This window comes from Pelodiscus sinensis, chromosome 3, assembly GCF_052426305.1.
Source record: "Pelodiscus sinensis isolate ZL-2025 chromosome 3, ASM5242630v1, whole genome shotgun sequence".
NCBI lineage: Eukaryota > Metazoa > Chordata > Testudines > Trionychidae > Pelodiscus > Pelodiscus sinensis.
In genome coordinates this window covers 86290575-86306178 of record NC_143054.1, presented here as the reverse complement: position 1 = coordinate 86306178, position 15604 = coordinate 86290575, and the positions used below count along the sequence as shown (strand labels likewise).

The 15604-nt window shown below is 41.1% G+C and overlaps 1 protein-coding gene across 2 annotated transcripts in view; it reads right to left on the bottom strand.

Moving 5' to 3' along the window:
* Nucleotides 1-15604, bottom strand: part of SLC35F1 (solute carrier family 35 member F1) — a 349374-nt gene that overhangs the window by 192900 nt on the left and 140870 nt on the right. The window lies entirely within an intron of this gene.

Sequence of the window (15604 nt, the reverse complement as noted above, 5' to 3'; positions counted from 1 at the left end):
GTTTCGTATACAGAAGACTTTTTTTTTCTCCTGAGGGAGGTCTATAGAGTGCAGGTGGGAGCATGTTTCTCAGGGGAGACAGACAGACACATACTAGCTCTGCTCAACCCAGCATGCAAAACATAGCAGTGTAGCTAGATGCAGCATGATCTATAGCTCAGGCTAGTCACCTGAGTACAATCCTGCCCACCCCCCCACCTCCCCGGGTACATACTTGGCTGGTCAGCCCAAGTTGCTACCCAGGCTACCCACAAATACACTGCTATTTTTGCTCCAGGAGAGTTAATGTCTGTCTGTCTTTACCCATACCTGACGTGGAGGGATTCCTTCCCTCCCCTTGCCATGAAAATGTAATTCAGTCTCCATTCTCCTGGCCTCTGCAACCCCCAACTCTTCCATCTCAATCACTCCACACATCCTAGCCTGTGTCCAATTTTTGCTACTTCTTTCTACATAATAGCTATAAAATTAATCTCTTTCTCTCTTTCCATGTATCTATGGCTCCCAGGCAGGTTGCCTTCTTCTAAAAAAAAAAAAAATATTAATGGAGATTGCCTATCTCCCAAGAACTGGAAGGGACCTGAAAGGTCATCATGTCCAGTCCCCTGCCTTCACAGTAGGACCAAGTACCATCCTTGACAAATTTTTGCCCCAGATCCCTAAATGGCCTCCACAAGGATTGAACTCACATCCCTGGGTTTAAGCAAGCCAATGCTCAAACCACTGAGCTATCCCTCCCCCACACCTTGATTACCATCCACTTCATGCTAATAAAAAACTTTCACTAAGATCATCTTCCTTGCCTATTGCTCTGATCACACTATCAGGTCTTTGAATCTTTTCACTAGCTCCCTACTCCATCACATTAAGCTCAGGTTTTTTTTGCCCTTGTGTTAAAAATAGAATTGGCAGAATCTGATTTTTTAAAAATAATGTGAAAATATGATAGTCATGTTTATTTTTAAGATTTTGTTTCAATATTTTAGGTGTAAAATGTTTACTGTTGAGGGAAGATATGGAAGGAGGCCAGGCAATTATTTAATGGCAGTAAACATTGAGATTCAAATGTTAAAGCTTTGTAACCATGAAAGTACAATTTGTCAACATTACACACCAAGATATACAAAGTAAAAATCCTTAACACAAACTCTAATACATTTTCAAGTGCACTTCTTTTACTTTGCCTATCTGTAAACTTCAATTATTATTGATGGAAGTATTTTTAGTTGTGTACATGTACAATGAAATTGACATTTACCAATAAAAACTGAATCCTTCCAAGCCTATTTAAAAGGCTTTGCATAACAAAAATTGAATACTTACTTTTAATATCTTTTTCTTTGTTAGATCCTTAGCTTCCTGTCAGAGAGCAATGACTGCTTTAGTGGTCTTTGTTCTATCCCCATCCTGCACTTCAGCCAATTTTTCTATTCTGCACAAGTTGGTTTAAGCCAATATCTGTGTTCTCATAGGAATGCACAACCTCCATCTCCTCTGACAACTGCAAAATCCACAAGACTGGCAAATCAATCATATTGTTCTAGCTTCTCCCACACACACTCTCCAAAAATAAAAAGTTTCCTTTTATTAAGTACAATATTTGGTATTACAGACACTGCTAGCTGTGTTTTTGTTTCCATTCCCTCACCTCGCACTCCATGGTTTAGCTCAGTTAGGCTATGTCTACACAACAACATTATTTCAAAATAACATAGTCCATGTCTACACAGCCAGTAGTTATTTCAACATAATGTCAAGCTGGAGGACTTCTTACTCCAACTCCTCTAACCTTCATTTTTTGAAGACTAAGGGAAGTCAGAGGAAGAGTGCTGTATTTCGAAATCAATGCTCTGTAGACAGTACCAGAACTTGAAATAAGCGATTTCGAAATAAGCTATGCAATTGATGTAGCTCAATTTGTGCAGCTTATTTCAAGTTAAGTCCTGCTCTGTGGATGCGCCCCTAGATATCCTCATACACTAAGATATTGTGCATAAAAATCCTAATTCCTGGTCAGGTAATATTGCTTTGCAACCACAACTGCTGTTGTGCAGTATTTAAAATAACTGTAGGCAGAAGCCTTCACCACACATTCAAACTGAACCAGTTTTGGGAATTAAAAAATTGTAGTTAACCTCTCCTTCCACAGCAAACACAACATTTTTCATTTTTAAGCCCCTCTGCCATTACTCATTTCAGGATGTCATGTATAAGAAATCACACCGGAAAGTCTATTCTCAAGTTTCCAGCTCTATTACTTGCCTCCACCACAACCTGCAGAAATTAGAACAATTCCTTTGAACACCTGAATTTTGACTGTGACTGAACTCTTGAAGTTCACCCATCACTAAATTCATTTCATTCTCTCATGCCACATATTGGGATGGATAACTTTTAGTTTGGTATCACCAGTTCTCAGGTTTGCATCTGACTTCCTTATTTCATTACTGTGTTAAGCTCAATTGATGCAGCTGGAGAAGAATTCTCCAAGAGAAGTTAGAAGATTTAAATGAGAAGATTTAAATAACTTCCGAAGAAAAGTAAGAAGATTTAAATGAATAAAGAAAAAAATACCACTAAAAGCTATTTTGCAGAGGTTGCCTTTATTTCAGCACCATTTCTAAGGATTCATCCATACAATAATACATGATTTCTCACTTACTCCATGTTTAGATTGGCCTAATCGTTTTTCATACAGTTATTGTGTAACAAATGTTATTTCTTCCAATTTGGTACACTATGGCTATGTGTACACTGCATGCTCATTTCAAAATAACTCATGTTATTATGAAATAACAGAGTGTGTGTCTACACAGCAAGCACGTTATTTCAAAATAATTTCAAAATAACAGGGCTTCTTACCCTGACTTCTGTAACTCTCATTTCACAAGGAGTAAGGGAAGTTGAAAGAAAACTGTACTTCCTTCAACTTCCTGCAGTTTAGTCAAGTTAAGGTACTTCGACTTCAGCTACGCAAGCTTCGCCTTCCAAAAGTCAAGTTAAGGTACTTCAACTTCAGTTATGCAATTAGTGTAGCTGAAGTTGCCTATCTTAATTTGACTTTGACCTGCAGTGTAAACGTACCCTTTATGTGATAGTTTGAAGGTGTATTTGGTGGTTTAGAGTGATCTTCTTTAACTTTTGCTTTTACACATATAATTCATGTTGGTACTATATTCACATTCTCAGCAAATGTTTCTGTTTTGCATACCTTAAAACTCTTCCTCAATAAATCAAGTCTGTGTGGAGAGGTCCTCCATACATTTCATTGGTTTGTGACTCTTATCTCTACCCTAGAAAAGAAGGCTCTACCTGGATCTCATACTTCAGATGATCAGATAGGTCTCAATTTTGTTTTAAATACTTCAAACCTCTGACCTTCTTCAGTGTGCAGTGTTCTACAACTCTGCCTTGTTGTATAAGACCAAAATTAATGCCATTCTGAAACTGGCATGCAAGTGATGCTTCAGTATCTGTTAAACTTGTTTCCTTAAAGCTAGACTAAGGGTACGTCTAGACTACAGGGTTTTGTCGATGGAAGTTTTGTCGACAGATACTGTCGACAAAACTTCTGTTGACATAGAGCGTCTAGACACATTCTGTTCTGTCGACAAAGCAAGCTGCTTTGTCGACAAATCCCTGTAGTCTAGACGCAACCCTACAGGCAATAACACCTTCTGTCGACAGAACTCTGTCGACAGAAGGTGTTATGCCTCGTAAAATGAGGTTTACCAGCGTTGACAAAACTGCTGAGTTCTGTCGACGTTCTGTCGACAGAACTCAGCGGTAGTGTAGACGCAGGTATAGTTTTGTCGACAAAAGTCCACTTTTGTCGACAAAACTCAGTAGTCTAGACACACCCTAAGAAATGAGACTTAGTAACCGTCAAATTCTAACTGGAATTCTTCCACTGATTTAGATCCAGTTGGTTCTGTATTACTCCTTTAATTCACCATTGGGCAAGAGAACGGGGTGGGTGGGGAGGGAGAGAAAGAAGAGGGAGGCCTTTGTTATGCCTTATAGGTACAATCAAAAATCTGTGCACACAAAAAAATTAAGTTAAACGAAACATGTATCCTGATTCAACCAATATGTTGCCTTGCTTCAGATTTTCTTCTTTGAGAAATCAACATTTTTATATCTGAATTGAAGAGAATCCCTCAGGCACTAAAGAAATTAACTATTGTTCATTTGTATTAAGTTATAAAAAGAAAATTAAAGGTTCTTTGCAGCTAATTCAAGACACTAAGACATGCTATAAAGCAAAAGGTCCCTTGAGCTATTTTTTGTCAAAGGGATCAGTGGCTCAGTGTATTCTTTTTCTTCACAGCATCGCACGTGAAAAATGTGGAAATTTTGGTAATATTTTTATGATTCCTATGTTCAGTTTCCCTCTGTGCTTTCCACTGTTAAGCACTAATCATGCAGGTAAGAGACAAGGTGTTTGGTTCATCAATCAGCTTGACTGGAAACCAAAGTTATAACAAACTGAATAAAGCATAAACATGTGACTGGAGGGTTCAGAAGAGACAATGGAACTCTGAGTGGCCAGGAAAGCCTATCAAAAGTAAAGTAGAGATTTCCACACACATGTCTGTAGGGAAGCAGAGTATAGGCCCTGAGCTAGCTTGATAAGAGCAAAGGTCACAGGACTCTCAGCTGGGTCTAAGGGATTGTCTGAATTTACAGCACTTCAGCAGAGCATCTGCAATGTAGTGCTTAGTAAAAATACCACCTACACCTATGGGAGATTTTCTCCCATCAGTGTATATACTCCACCGGCCCAAGAGGTAGTAGCTATATTGGTGGGAGAAGTCCTCCTATTGACATAATGTTGTCTACACCAGAGGTTAATGTACTGTACTGTTGAGGGATGTGGATTTTCCACACCCCTGAATGATGTAGTTATATTGACATACATTGGTGGTATAGACCAAACTTAAGACAAAGGAACAGAGAGAGGAAGGAAGCAGGGAGAGTTCCTACAGCAACATGACTCAAGGAAACCCTGGCTTTAGCCAATATAGACTCTCTCTTAATCATTGCTTCTCTATTCTAATCTAGAAGCCTTCAGATGCTGCCTGCCTGACCACTAATAAACGGTTATCTTTTTTGAAACGGCTGCCTCCTGTCATTGCAATGACTTAATTTGAATATTGTGTCCTGAAGCCTCCGACAAGAGTCTGGCTTGGCTGAACTTGATGCAGGAAGCCTGCACATTTGCCACCTGTTCAATTATTCCCAGGATTTTCCATTCTTTGAGGTAGCTGTCCTGTGATATCTGTAAGAGTGCTCAGTAACAGCTGTCCAGTTCTATAGATGCAGGATCATCCCAAATGTCCCGTTTTTCATTCCTCAGAGGTGGCAATCCTAGCAGCCACAGTGAGAGACTAAGATTCTACTGATTCAGGGGGTAGCCGAGTTAGTCTGTACAGGTAAACTGAAAAAACAACGAATGGTCTAGTAGCACTTTATAGACTAACAAAACATGTAGATGGTATCATGAGCTTTTGTGCACACAGCCCACTTCTCCAGATGACCAGAGTGTTGGATGTCTAGGACCAAAATAAATAGGGGAGACGGTAGAGTGGGTGGAAGAAGGGAAAATTGGGAGGGGGGACAAGAAAAGGCAGTGGGTAAAAAACATATCAAGGGAAAGCCAAGTCTGTAGCACCTAAAGACTAGATAGTCAAAGGGGACAGATAAGAACCATTAATTAGCAAACAACAAAGAGTCAGGAAATGGCTGACACACACATGCACACCCAGCAATAGGAATTCCACAACCTCCACTGGAAGCCTATTCCAGTGCTTTGCTATCCTTATATAGTTAGAAACTGTTTCTTGATCTCTAACCTGAATCTTCATCGTTGAAAATTAAGCTGATTATTTCTTATCCCACTTTCACTACCTATGAGGATCCATCTTCTTTATAACAGACTGTGACAGGGTTGGGGGAAGGAGGGGAAGCTCCGTCTTGAGTGGGACGAGTGTGCCCATCTCTGTTGGATAATAGGGATGAACTATATATGTCTCACATCTATGTTCCCCCACTCAATCCGTGTCCATATGCTCGCTCTTAGCCATGGGATGATATGGCCCAGTGGCCAGAGCCAATAAGTTTTCCCTTGTCCTCTGAGCAGTAAGGCCTAGCATCCCAGTGCCAGGAAATCTATCACTTCTTGCGGGGCTGTAAGGCCCTATAGCAAGAGTCAAATAATCTGCCCGTCAATGCAGGGAAGTAAGACCTCATGGCCAGAGTCAGATACAAAAAGGTGGAGAGGTTGCACCCGCAAGTGAACCCCAACTTAGAGCCATTTTAATGGCTATAATTTGGGTCACTGGGGAAAGGTTCTATTCACTTCTCCAATTTGTAAAGGTCATTTTGAATTCTATTCCTGTCCTCCAAAGTGCTTACAACCCCTCTTTGTTTGGTGTCATTGCAAATTTTATAAGCATATTCCCCACTCCATTATCCAAGCCATTAATGAAAATACTCAATATCACCAGTACTAGAATTAAGCCCTCCAAGATCCTCCACTAGATACTTCTTCCCATTTAAAGAGTGAACCACTGGTAACATATAGATGTTAAATAAGAAAGGTGTGGGTTTTTTTCTTGATTTAAATAAATTTGACATAATTCGACATTGTAGTTTGCCCCCAAAATAGCAAAAAAGAACCCCAAAGTAAAAGAATACAGAATGAAAGATCTGTCTTCTTGTACTTGAATTGCCCATGTTCAGCCCATTTATCAGCCCAGTTACGCAGTCCTTCCTCAGGCAAACCCTTCATCAATTTCAATAGGACTTATGTGAATGTCAGCAGTTCCAAAAATTAAGACAATGGGCTTGTACACATGGAGTGTAGCAAGCTGGGGTGTAAATATACAGTACACTAACCTGCTGCACACTAACTGGAAATGTGGTACCACAATCTAAAGCCACTGCTTCTGCACCCTACAGAACTCTTGGCATCTGAGAGCAGGATCACAAGGCCAGTCAATGTATGGCAGGCTACTGCACTATAGACTTATGCTCCAGCTTGCTGCGTGCTAAGCCTCCAAGTGGACAAGCCCTGAGGTGTCTCAAGTTGAATGCTCAGTATCAGTAGTCACTTTTGAAAATTTATCTTATAAGACTTGCCCATAGTGACGTTAGGAATACAACCCTGGTCTCATGATGCCCCACTCCCTACTAATAGTACAGGCGGTAGCAGCAAACATTACTTCCCACACATCTTACTCTATCTCAGTCTACAACCGTGGTCACCAACTAGTAGATCTCGATCTACCGGTAGATCTCAGGGGCTCCAAAAGTAGCTCTTGAGCCCTCTCTGAACTGCGCACCTGCACAGTACATTTACATTAGATTTCCTCATGTAATGTAGGCGGGGCTTCAAGGAAGGGGCGGGGCAGTAGATCTTCGCCTGTTCTGAGACTTAAAAAGTGATCTTGGGTGTAAAAAGGTTGGAGACCACTGGTCTACAATGATTATCCAATCAGAAAGGGTTCATTTATTAGTCAAATCAAAACTAGATCTGGAAGCCGGGGGTTGGAGAGGAAGGGGAGGAAAGAACCATGTCCTAACTGTGAAACATTGGGTCAAGTCTTACACAAGACTTCATTTGTGAAATGAAGATGTCTTTTGTCTCCGGACATTCTATTTTAAAAAGCAAAGCCTATGTAACTAATGTCATTTCCTACTAGAAAACAATATACTCCTCAGTTTTGGGAGCAACTAGGGTCTCATCCACACATAGTTTTTTAACTGATATTACTATTTTAGTTGGGAGGGAATTTTTTTTACATCAAAATAGTTATACTGATACAACCCCTTGTATGCACATAGTTATATTGGTATAAAGGTGCTCAATGTTATTCCCTCCATTGCTGCTTTTGAACCCCTTTGAACCGCTTTGTCATACCCCAGTAGCTCCACATGCCCCACTTTGTCTGTCCTTTGCCTCCTCATCTGGCCTCTTCCCCACTCCTTCTCCACGGCTCGCTGCTCTAACTCAGTGTTTCTCAACCTTTTTTTTTTAATAAAGTACCCCTTTTTCAAAAAAAGTGTACCCCTTATTTTAAAAAAAAAATTATAAGTTCCCCCAGTTCCTACAGTTTTCAGACACACACAATTTTTTTCAACCACTGCAACACATTTCTTTAAATAACTTAATTATAGCCGGGCAAGTGATACAATTTTTGTGAGTAAAAAGTACAAAAATAATAAAGCGCTATAAAACTTAAAACAAAAATTTAGTACTCTCCAAATTTCAGTTGTGTTGACGTACCCCTCAGACTTCTCTCGAGTATCCCTAAGAGTACTCGTACCACTGGTTGAGAAACACTGGTCTAGCCTGTGAGTGGGCTGCTCTCTGGCACTACTCACCCCTGGTGGGCAAAAGATGCAACGGCAGCATCTCTCCAGAAAAAAGTATTTTCTGTGGTAAAAGATGCTCTGTGGTAGACATGAATCCTGCCTGTCCATAGTGTACAAAACTCTGCCAGGCGTAACAACTCAGTGGGTAGACAAGGCCTAGGTGTCTCCAGTGAAAATCTACCAAATAAAATCAGAGCACTGTCCTGAAGATGCCACTTGCAGATAAAAGTATCACATGTAATAACTTAGCTCGCTCTGTACATGTTTTTAGAAGGATGGGAGTGAGAGAACATGTACTAACCTGGCTTGAATAACTGGTTAACTTTATATCCGGAACCAAATGAAAGCCAATTAGTTGAACAGAACAATTCCAAAATAAATGAAAAAATAGAAATCCCTGCTTATTTCCTTGTGTAATTCAGAAGAGAGCTAACCCCACTGACCTACACAGATGTTTTTGGAATGATATAAGGAGTAGTTCTATATAAGGAACCAGGATTCAATGTTCCTAAAGGACAGGACTTTAAATAGAAAGTCCCACTCTATTCTTTCAAAATCTTTCTGTGTATCAAGTGACAACAAAATATCTGGCATTACGATCACAGTCGGTGATATGGGAACACCTGTTAGATTTGATAATTATGTACAATGTTTTTTCTAAATAAAAAAATAAGCTCAGCTAGGGGGTGCATGACACTCCACCCTGACCCCACCTCCATTCTACCCCTTCCAGAAGCCCCATCCCTGCTCTACCACACCCCATTCCATTCCATCCCCAGCCCTCCGTCCTTCCTCTTCCCTGACTCCTTCCCCCAAGCATGTCCATTCCTTACTCCTCCAATTTCTCTCCTTGAGCTTCTCGAATGCCGTGAATCAGCTGTTCACAGTGCCCTGGAAGTGCTGGGAAGACAGGGGAGCAGTTAGTCAGAGGGATCACATGTGGGCGAGAGGCATGGAGAGGGAGGAAAATAGAGTGAGATGCTTAGCGCCCACTATTTTTTCCCCATAGGAGCTTCAGCCCCAGAGCACCCATGGAGTTGATGCTTATGACTGTAATGATTATCACTTTAATTCTGCTATTTACATGGGAGTGTTCTGTAAACCCACTAAAACATCCTAAATAAATAGTGTTTTTTAAGCAAAAGAAAAATAACTGAATCAAAACAGGAAACATCTGAGATCAGTGTGTTTAAATTCCATCTTTCAGCCACTGTGATAATTAGGAATGAAATAGGCCAATATTCATAGAAGCAGCAACTGACACCAGTTTGCTCTTCTTATCTCTATTCACTGAACCAACAAGCTTCAGAAAAGTTAAAACCAATAAGAACAAAAAATAGTTTATTTAAAAAAAACAGGTTACGCAATCTATTTAATTAAAAATAATACACAGAAGGTCTATCAAAATGTCTGAGCTAGCAGCTTCCCTTCATTAAATCTAATTGCAATGCAATGGCACTTTCAATTGATACATGCAAAGAAAAGTAATTTCATGTTGATGATGTGAGCCTCTAGCCAGTTTAGAGTAGGAGGCTGACTCCCCTTCATCTATTTACACTCTGCTTTGGAATATAAAAACTGATAGTTGATAACATCAACTTCCAAGTACAACTTAGGCTGAATTCCACACTCTGGCATAACTTCCCTATGTGGTTTGCATTATAAAAGGTAAGCATTTTTTGCTGCTGTGTGGCCAAGTCCAGCACTTGGAGATCTACCAACTGCATATTGACAGTTCACATACTGCTCAGGTAGTCTAGGGAGTTTCCAGTCATCTGAAGAAGTAGGCTGTGCCCATGAAAGCTCATGATACCATCTATATGTTTTGTTAGTCTATAAAGTGCTACCAGACCATTCGTTGTTTTTTCTGTACAGACTAACTCGGCTACCCCCTGAAGCTTCTGTTCTTTAAAGACATGTTAATATAATTACATTTTTAATATCTATATCTTTATCTATCTAAAGGGAGCCTTAAATTTGCACTAATTAGCATTGAAAGTCAAGAAATGCAGAAGTTATAATTTGAACTCTGCATCCTTGAACATTCAAATTATGACATAGCCCCCATTTCAAGTAAGTACCTCAGCACATACTTACATCCCATTGATGCTAATAAAACGTAAACACAATCTTAAGTTTAAGCACATGCGTAAGCCCCATTCCAGACATAGGGTACGTCTAGACTACAGGGTTTTGTTGACAGATACTGTCGACAAAGCTTCTGTCGACAAAGAGCGTCTAGACTACATTCAGTTCTGTCGACAAAGCAAACTGCTTTGTCAACAAAAGCCAGTAGTCTAGACGTACCCCTAGACAGAACTCTGTCGACAAAAGGCGTTATGCCTCGTAAAATGAGGTTTACCAGCGTCGACAAAACTGCTGAGTTCTGTCAACGTTGTGTCGACAGAACTCAGCGGTAGTGTAGACGCAGGTATAGTTTTGTCGACAAAAGTCCACTTTTGTCGACAAAACTCTGTAGTCTAGACACACCCATAGAGATGATAAATTGGGGCCATAAACTTAACTGTATGATCACATATCAGTGCACCCTGAGTTTCAAAGGGGCAGTTTGAACAGAGCCTGGGATCAGGTGGGGACTCCAGCTGGTCCCGGGCTCCTTCAGCCGTTGCATCATTTCAAAGGGGCAGCCCACGTGATTAATTGCAATTACTTTTTAAAATCGTGATTAATTAATGTTTTAATCACTTAACAGCCCTAGGTCTAAGTTGACGCAAACAAGGAACATATTAGTTCATGCCCACAATGTGCACAGCCCTTTTCTGCACATTACTATTTACACCACTATAATCCGAGCTAGGAATGTAGAGGAACCAGAAAAACAGACGATGTCTTCATGACTTTGTATCATATGGTTTGGTGTTACAATGCCTCTGTCATGGGGAGAGATGCCACCATCTGTTCCGCAACAGAAGAAGTAGAGCAGCGTATGAACAATTTGTCATTGGCTGCTCTGTGCAAAGAGGAATGGAGACGATTTCAGCTGCATTTTCCATGGGAAGGCTGCAGATTCTACCCATTTCATGCCCGCTCATGTATCATTGGAGGAGCAACACAGCTGCATTCATTCACTACTGTTTTTATACAAGGTTCCTTCTGGGAGGATCAAAAAGATGCAAATTGCATTTCTCAGACCCAAGTGTTTGGAGGTGAGGGAAGGCACTTTCTCATCCTTCTGTCAAGACAGAATGGCACATCTCCCTGATGCCCCTTTGTCTTGGTGACTACAGTGCTAGAAAGACACGTGCTATAAACAGGTGATCATCAATTGTTTTATTTCTATTATTCCTACCATGACACCAGTAACTCAGCTGCATCTCTCTTCTGAAGGACAGCCCTTCCGGCTGCATGGAGTATCAAAGCTTCATGTTGGAGAAGCGGATTGACACTGACTTAGAAGGGAGAGTGCTGTTTAATCATCTTCCCTACTCCCTACAGCAACCTAGCAGTTCCACAGAGATCTCCATCTAGGTACTGAGCATGACCTTGCTTAGAACATCAGAGTCCTAGTTTAATGTGGTAGGACAGCAAGATCATGTTTTAGTCAAGTTACAGTTTTAGGTTTTCATTTATCAACGTGCCTTTAAACTAAATTAAAAGCCACATTCGTATTTACAGTAAGCTGTACAAAAGGTGTCATTCCCAGATTTAATTTTGTATTGTTTGTCTTCTGCATTATGAACTGTAGCTTACAGTCTGCCTCCTTTTATGGGCATGGCTGCCATTATGGAAAATCCCAGAACGGTGCTAGCAAGTAAACCATATTAGTCCCTCCAAAGTAAGGGTCAGAACATGAATGAGGGAAACTTTTATTGTTTTAAAAAAATCAAATGAAAGACCATATTCTATCAAAAATGAAAAGGCAACATAGCACTGTGCAAAACTGCCCACTGACATTCCATTTCTGTTTGTTAGTGTGTGATCATTTACTGAAGGGGAGAGTCTTCCCATCAACAAATCCCACCAAGCATCAACAAATCCCAAGAGGTGGGAACAAGCTAATATGCGACATATCTTTCCAGGTCCCCAGTTTCTTGTGAAGATCAGAACTTCAACAGCATTCAAAACAGAACTAGATAGATACATGGAGGGTAGGTCCATCAATGGCTATTCGCCAAGATGGGTAGGAATCATGTCCGAAGCCTCTGATTATTAGAAGTTGGGAGTGGGTGACAGAGGAGGGATCACCTGCTCTGTTTCGCTCCCTCTGGGGCACCTGGCATTGGCCACTGTTTGGAAGACAGGATACTGGGCTAGAAGGACCTTTGATTTGACCCAGTCTGGCCGTTCTTATGTTCAGCAGTTTATGCACAATGTAAACTTTAAACAATGCTAAATGTGTAGTCCTCCTCGTCCCATTGTAAAAATGATTTTCCAAATGTGAAGCCAAAATATTATCTGACTTTGCCAAGTGAAACAGTAGCTTTGAGAGGTGTGAACTACCTCCATTTCTCTGAGAGACAAGGTGGTTGAGATAATATCTTTTATTGGACTAAATTCTGTTGGTGATAGAGACAAGCTTTGGAAGATCCACACAGAGCTCTTTTTCAGGACTGGGAAGGATATTACCAACATCGTCACTAAATGAAAGGGAGAAAGGTTGTTTAGCATCAATTTTTAGCACATATTGTAAGAGACTATTCATGGTTCCTTAGAACAGTGTTTCTCAAATGCAGCCACCAGGGTTTTTTTGCTTTTTGCTTTTTTTTTTTTTTTTTTTTTTGCAGCCACGAAGCCTCCTCCATCATGTGCATATTTATTTGGTTTTCCTCCTAAAGCTAATTAAGTATTTTAGGGAAAGCTGTGAGAGCAACCCCTCAGCAAGAGTTGGTGGCCACATTCTGAGGCCACCAAAAATGCATCCTGAAAACGCCTGCCTAGAATATATGCTAACTCAGGGGTGGGTAAAAGGCCTCTGAGGTCTGGATCCAGCCCACCAAGTGGCTTTATCCAGCCCGCAGAGGTCCTACCACTCCTCCACACCCAGGCAAATCAGGGCCTAGGGAATGAGGGAGCATGTAGCACTTAAGAGTCAACCCTGGTGGTTGACTCTAAGTACCATGCACTGGAAGGCAGGGAGTGAGAGAATTAGCACTCCCCATACCTCCAGGCCAATCAGGGCCCAGGAGTGGGAGGAAGCATGCAAAGTCTCCTCCCACCCTGCCCCAAATCACTGTGTGCTCCTTGCAGAATGTGGGCGGGGCAGGAGGAGACTTCGCGCACTCCCTTCACCCCCAAGCCCTGACACATCTGAGAGCAGGGGGAGCGCATGAAGTCTCTTCCTGCCTTGCAAGGGGCTCAACACTTAGAGTCAACCACCAGCTGCTGCTCAGCTGGCATGTGACTCTAAGTGTGGTGCTCCCTTGCAGGGCAGAGCAGACTTTGTGTGCTCCTCCGCCCCCAGGCCCTGATTGACCTGGGGGAGGGGAGGAAGCACACAATATCTGCTCCCAACCACCAGCTGTTCAGGACCGCAGGTGGTTGTCCTGAGGGGAAGCAGATTTCACTCAATCCCTCACCCGCAGACCTATCAGGGTCTGTGGGTGGGGAAGCACAGAGTGTCCTGGCCCCGCCCCTTTTCACCTGCTGCCCTGCCACTTCTGGGGCATCTCAGAGCCACTTTAAAAATGACTGAAGTAGCCCCCGGTCCAAAATTATTGCCCACCCCTGCACTAATTGCTTATGCTTAATAATCAGTTTCACGTTGCCTTTAGCAATAATGCTCAGAGTGCCTTTCCCAGTCTTTAAGAAGAGCTCAGGGTGGTTCAATAGCTTGTCTCTCTCAGTAACAGAATTTGGCCCAGACAATATAACCTCACCCACCTTGCCTCACTAATATCCTGGGACCCACATGGCTACAGCTACACTCCATTCATCTCTGTCAGGTGTTAACTATAAACCTTAATGATGACAATTAAAATATCAACATTAACTGCACTTCTGAACCATGGAGAGATCTTAAACCGGGATTAATGCTGGTTTTCTGTAATTTGAAGTCTTTAAACCATGGTTTGAGGATTTCAACAACTCAGCCAGAGGTTAGGGGTCTATTACAGGAGTGGGTGAGTGAGGTTCCATGGCCTGCAATATTCAGATTAGATGATCATGATGGTCCCCTCTGACCTTAGTTTATGAGTCTCTGAGCAATTCTTGAAGTGTGGAAAGAGCTTGGAATTCTGTGTGGACCTCTATCTTTCCTCCCTTCGTGCCCTATCAGACTATGAAACAGTGCCAAGGCAGTTCTAATCTGGGGCTGTTCTTTCTTTTTCTGCAGTTATGTGTGAATGAGAAATGAACACAAAGAGTGCATTTACTGGCTTTATTTCAGGATGATGTAGTCTCTCTTTTGCCCCCTTATAAATTATTCTCCCCAAACAACCTTCTCACTGCACTTAACACAGTAAGGCAGCATATTACAAAATGAATATTTTAAAACTCCAAAAATAAATTCTGTGAAAACTGAAAGAGTCTGTTTGAGTCCAAGGCTCACCAGACAAGCTAAAATTTGATAGAGAGCAAAACAAAATCAGTGACAGTAATTAGAACCCGCAAAACCACAATATTATGGCAATGGAAATGAAATCAACAGAGGATTTAGGGTAAGGCTTCAGTTTTTGGCAGATAGAGTGAAAATAATATACTGGATTTTTGTCCCCTGAATTAAGCTCAGAAAAAAAGGAACTGGAACTGATTATCACATATGTATGAGCAGCACTTATAGCCTGATCCAAATCCCACTGAAATCAATGGAAGTCTTTAAGTGATTTGGATTAAGATCTCAAAACACACTGGAAGATTGGTTACAAAAGGTGAAGGGTACTGACGTCAATTAAGTCACTGGGAGCTGTAAAGGCTCAGTACATCAGAAAAACAGACACAAAGTCTAAAGTTGAACATGCAAAAATGGAAGCACTCAAAAATCAGAGTCCATATTTTAAATACTGGACCACTTCATATCATTTCCCAAGAACTGTACCATCTTATCTAGCATAAATAAATGCACTGCTTAACTTTTACACTTGCAGACCTCTCAGTAAAAGCTGATAGAGCTGTATTGTTATTTCAAAAAGCTGAATAAGACTTCTATATGTTGACAGTGACTTTCCATGAATTGTATAGTCTTCAGTTCATACTTTCATTGCCTTTTCATTACACTGAAATTAAATTAAAACCGATCAAATGATAGTTAAGGATTACATTCTATTTT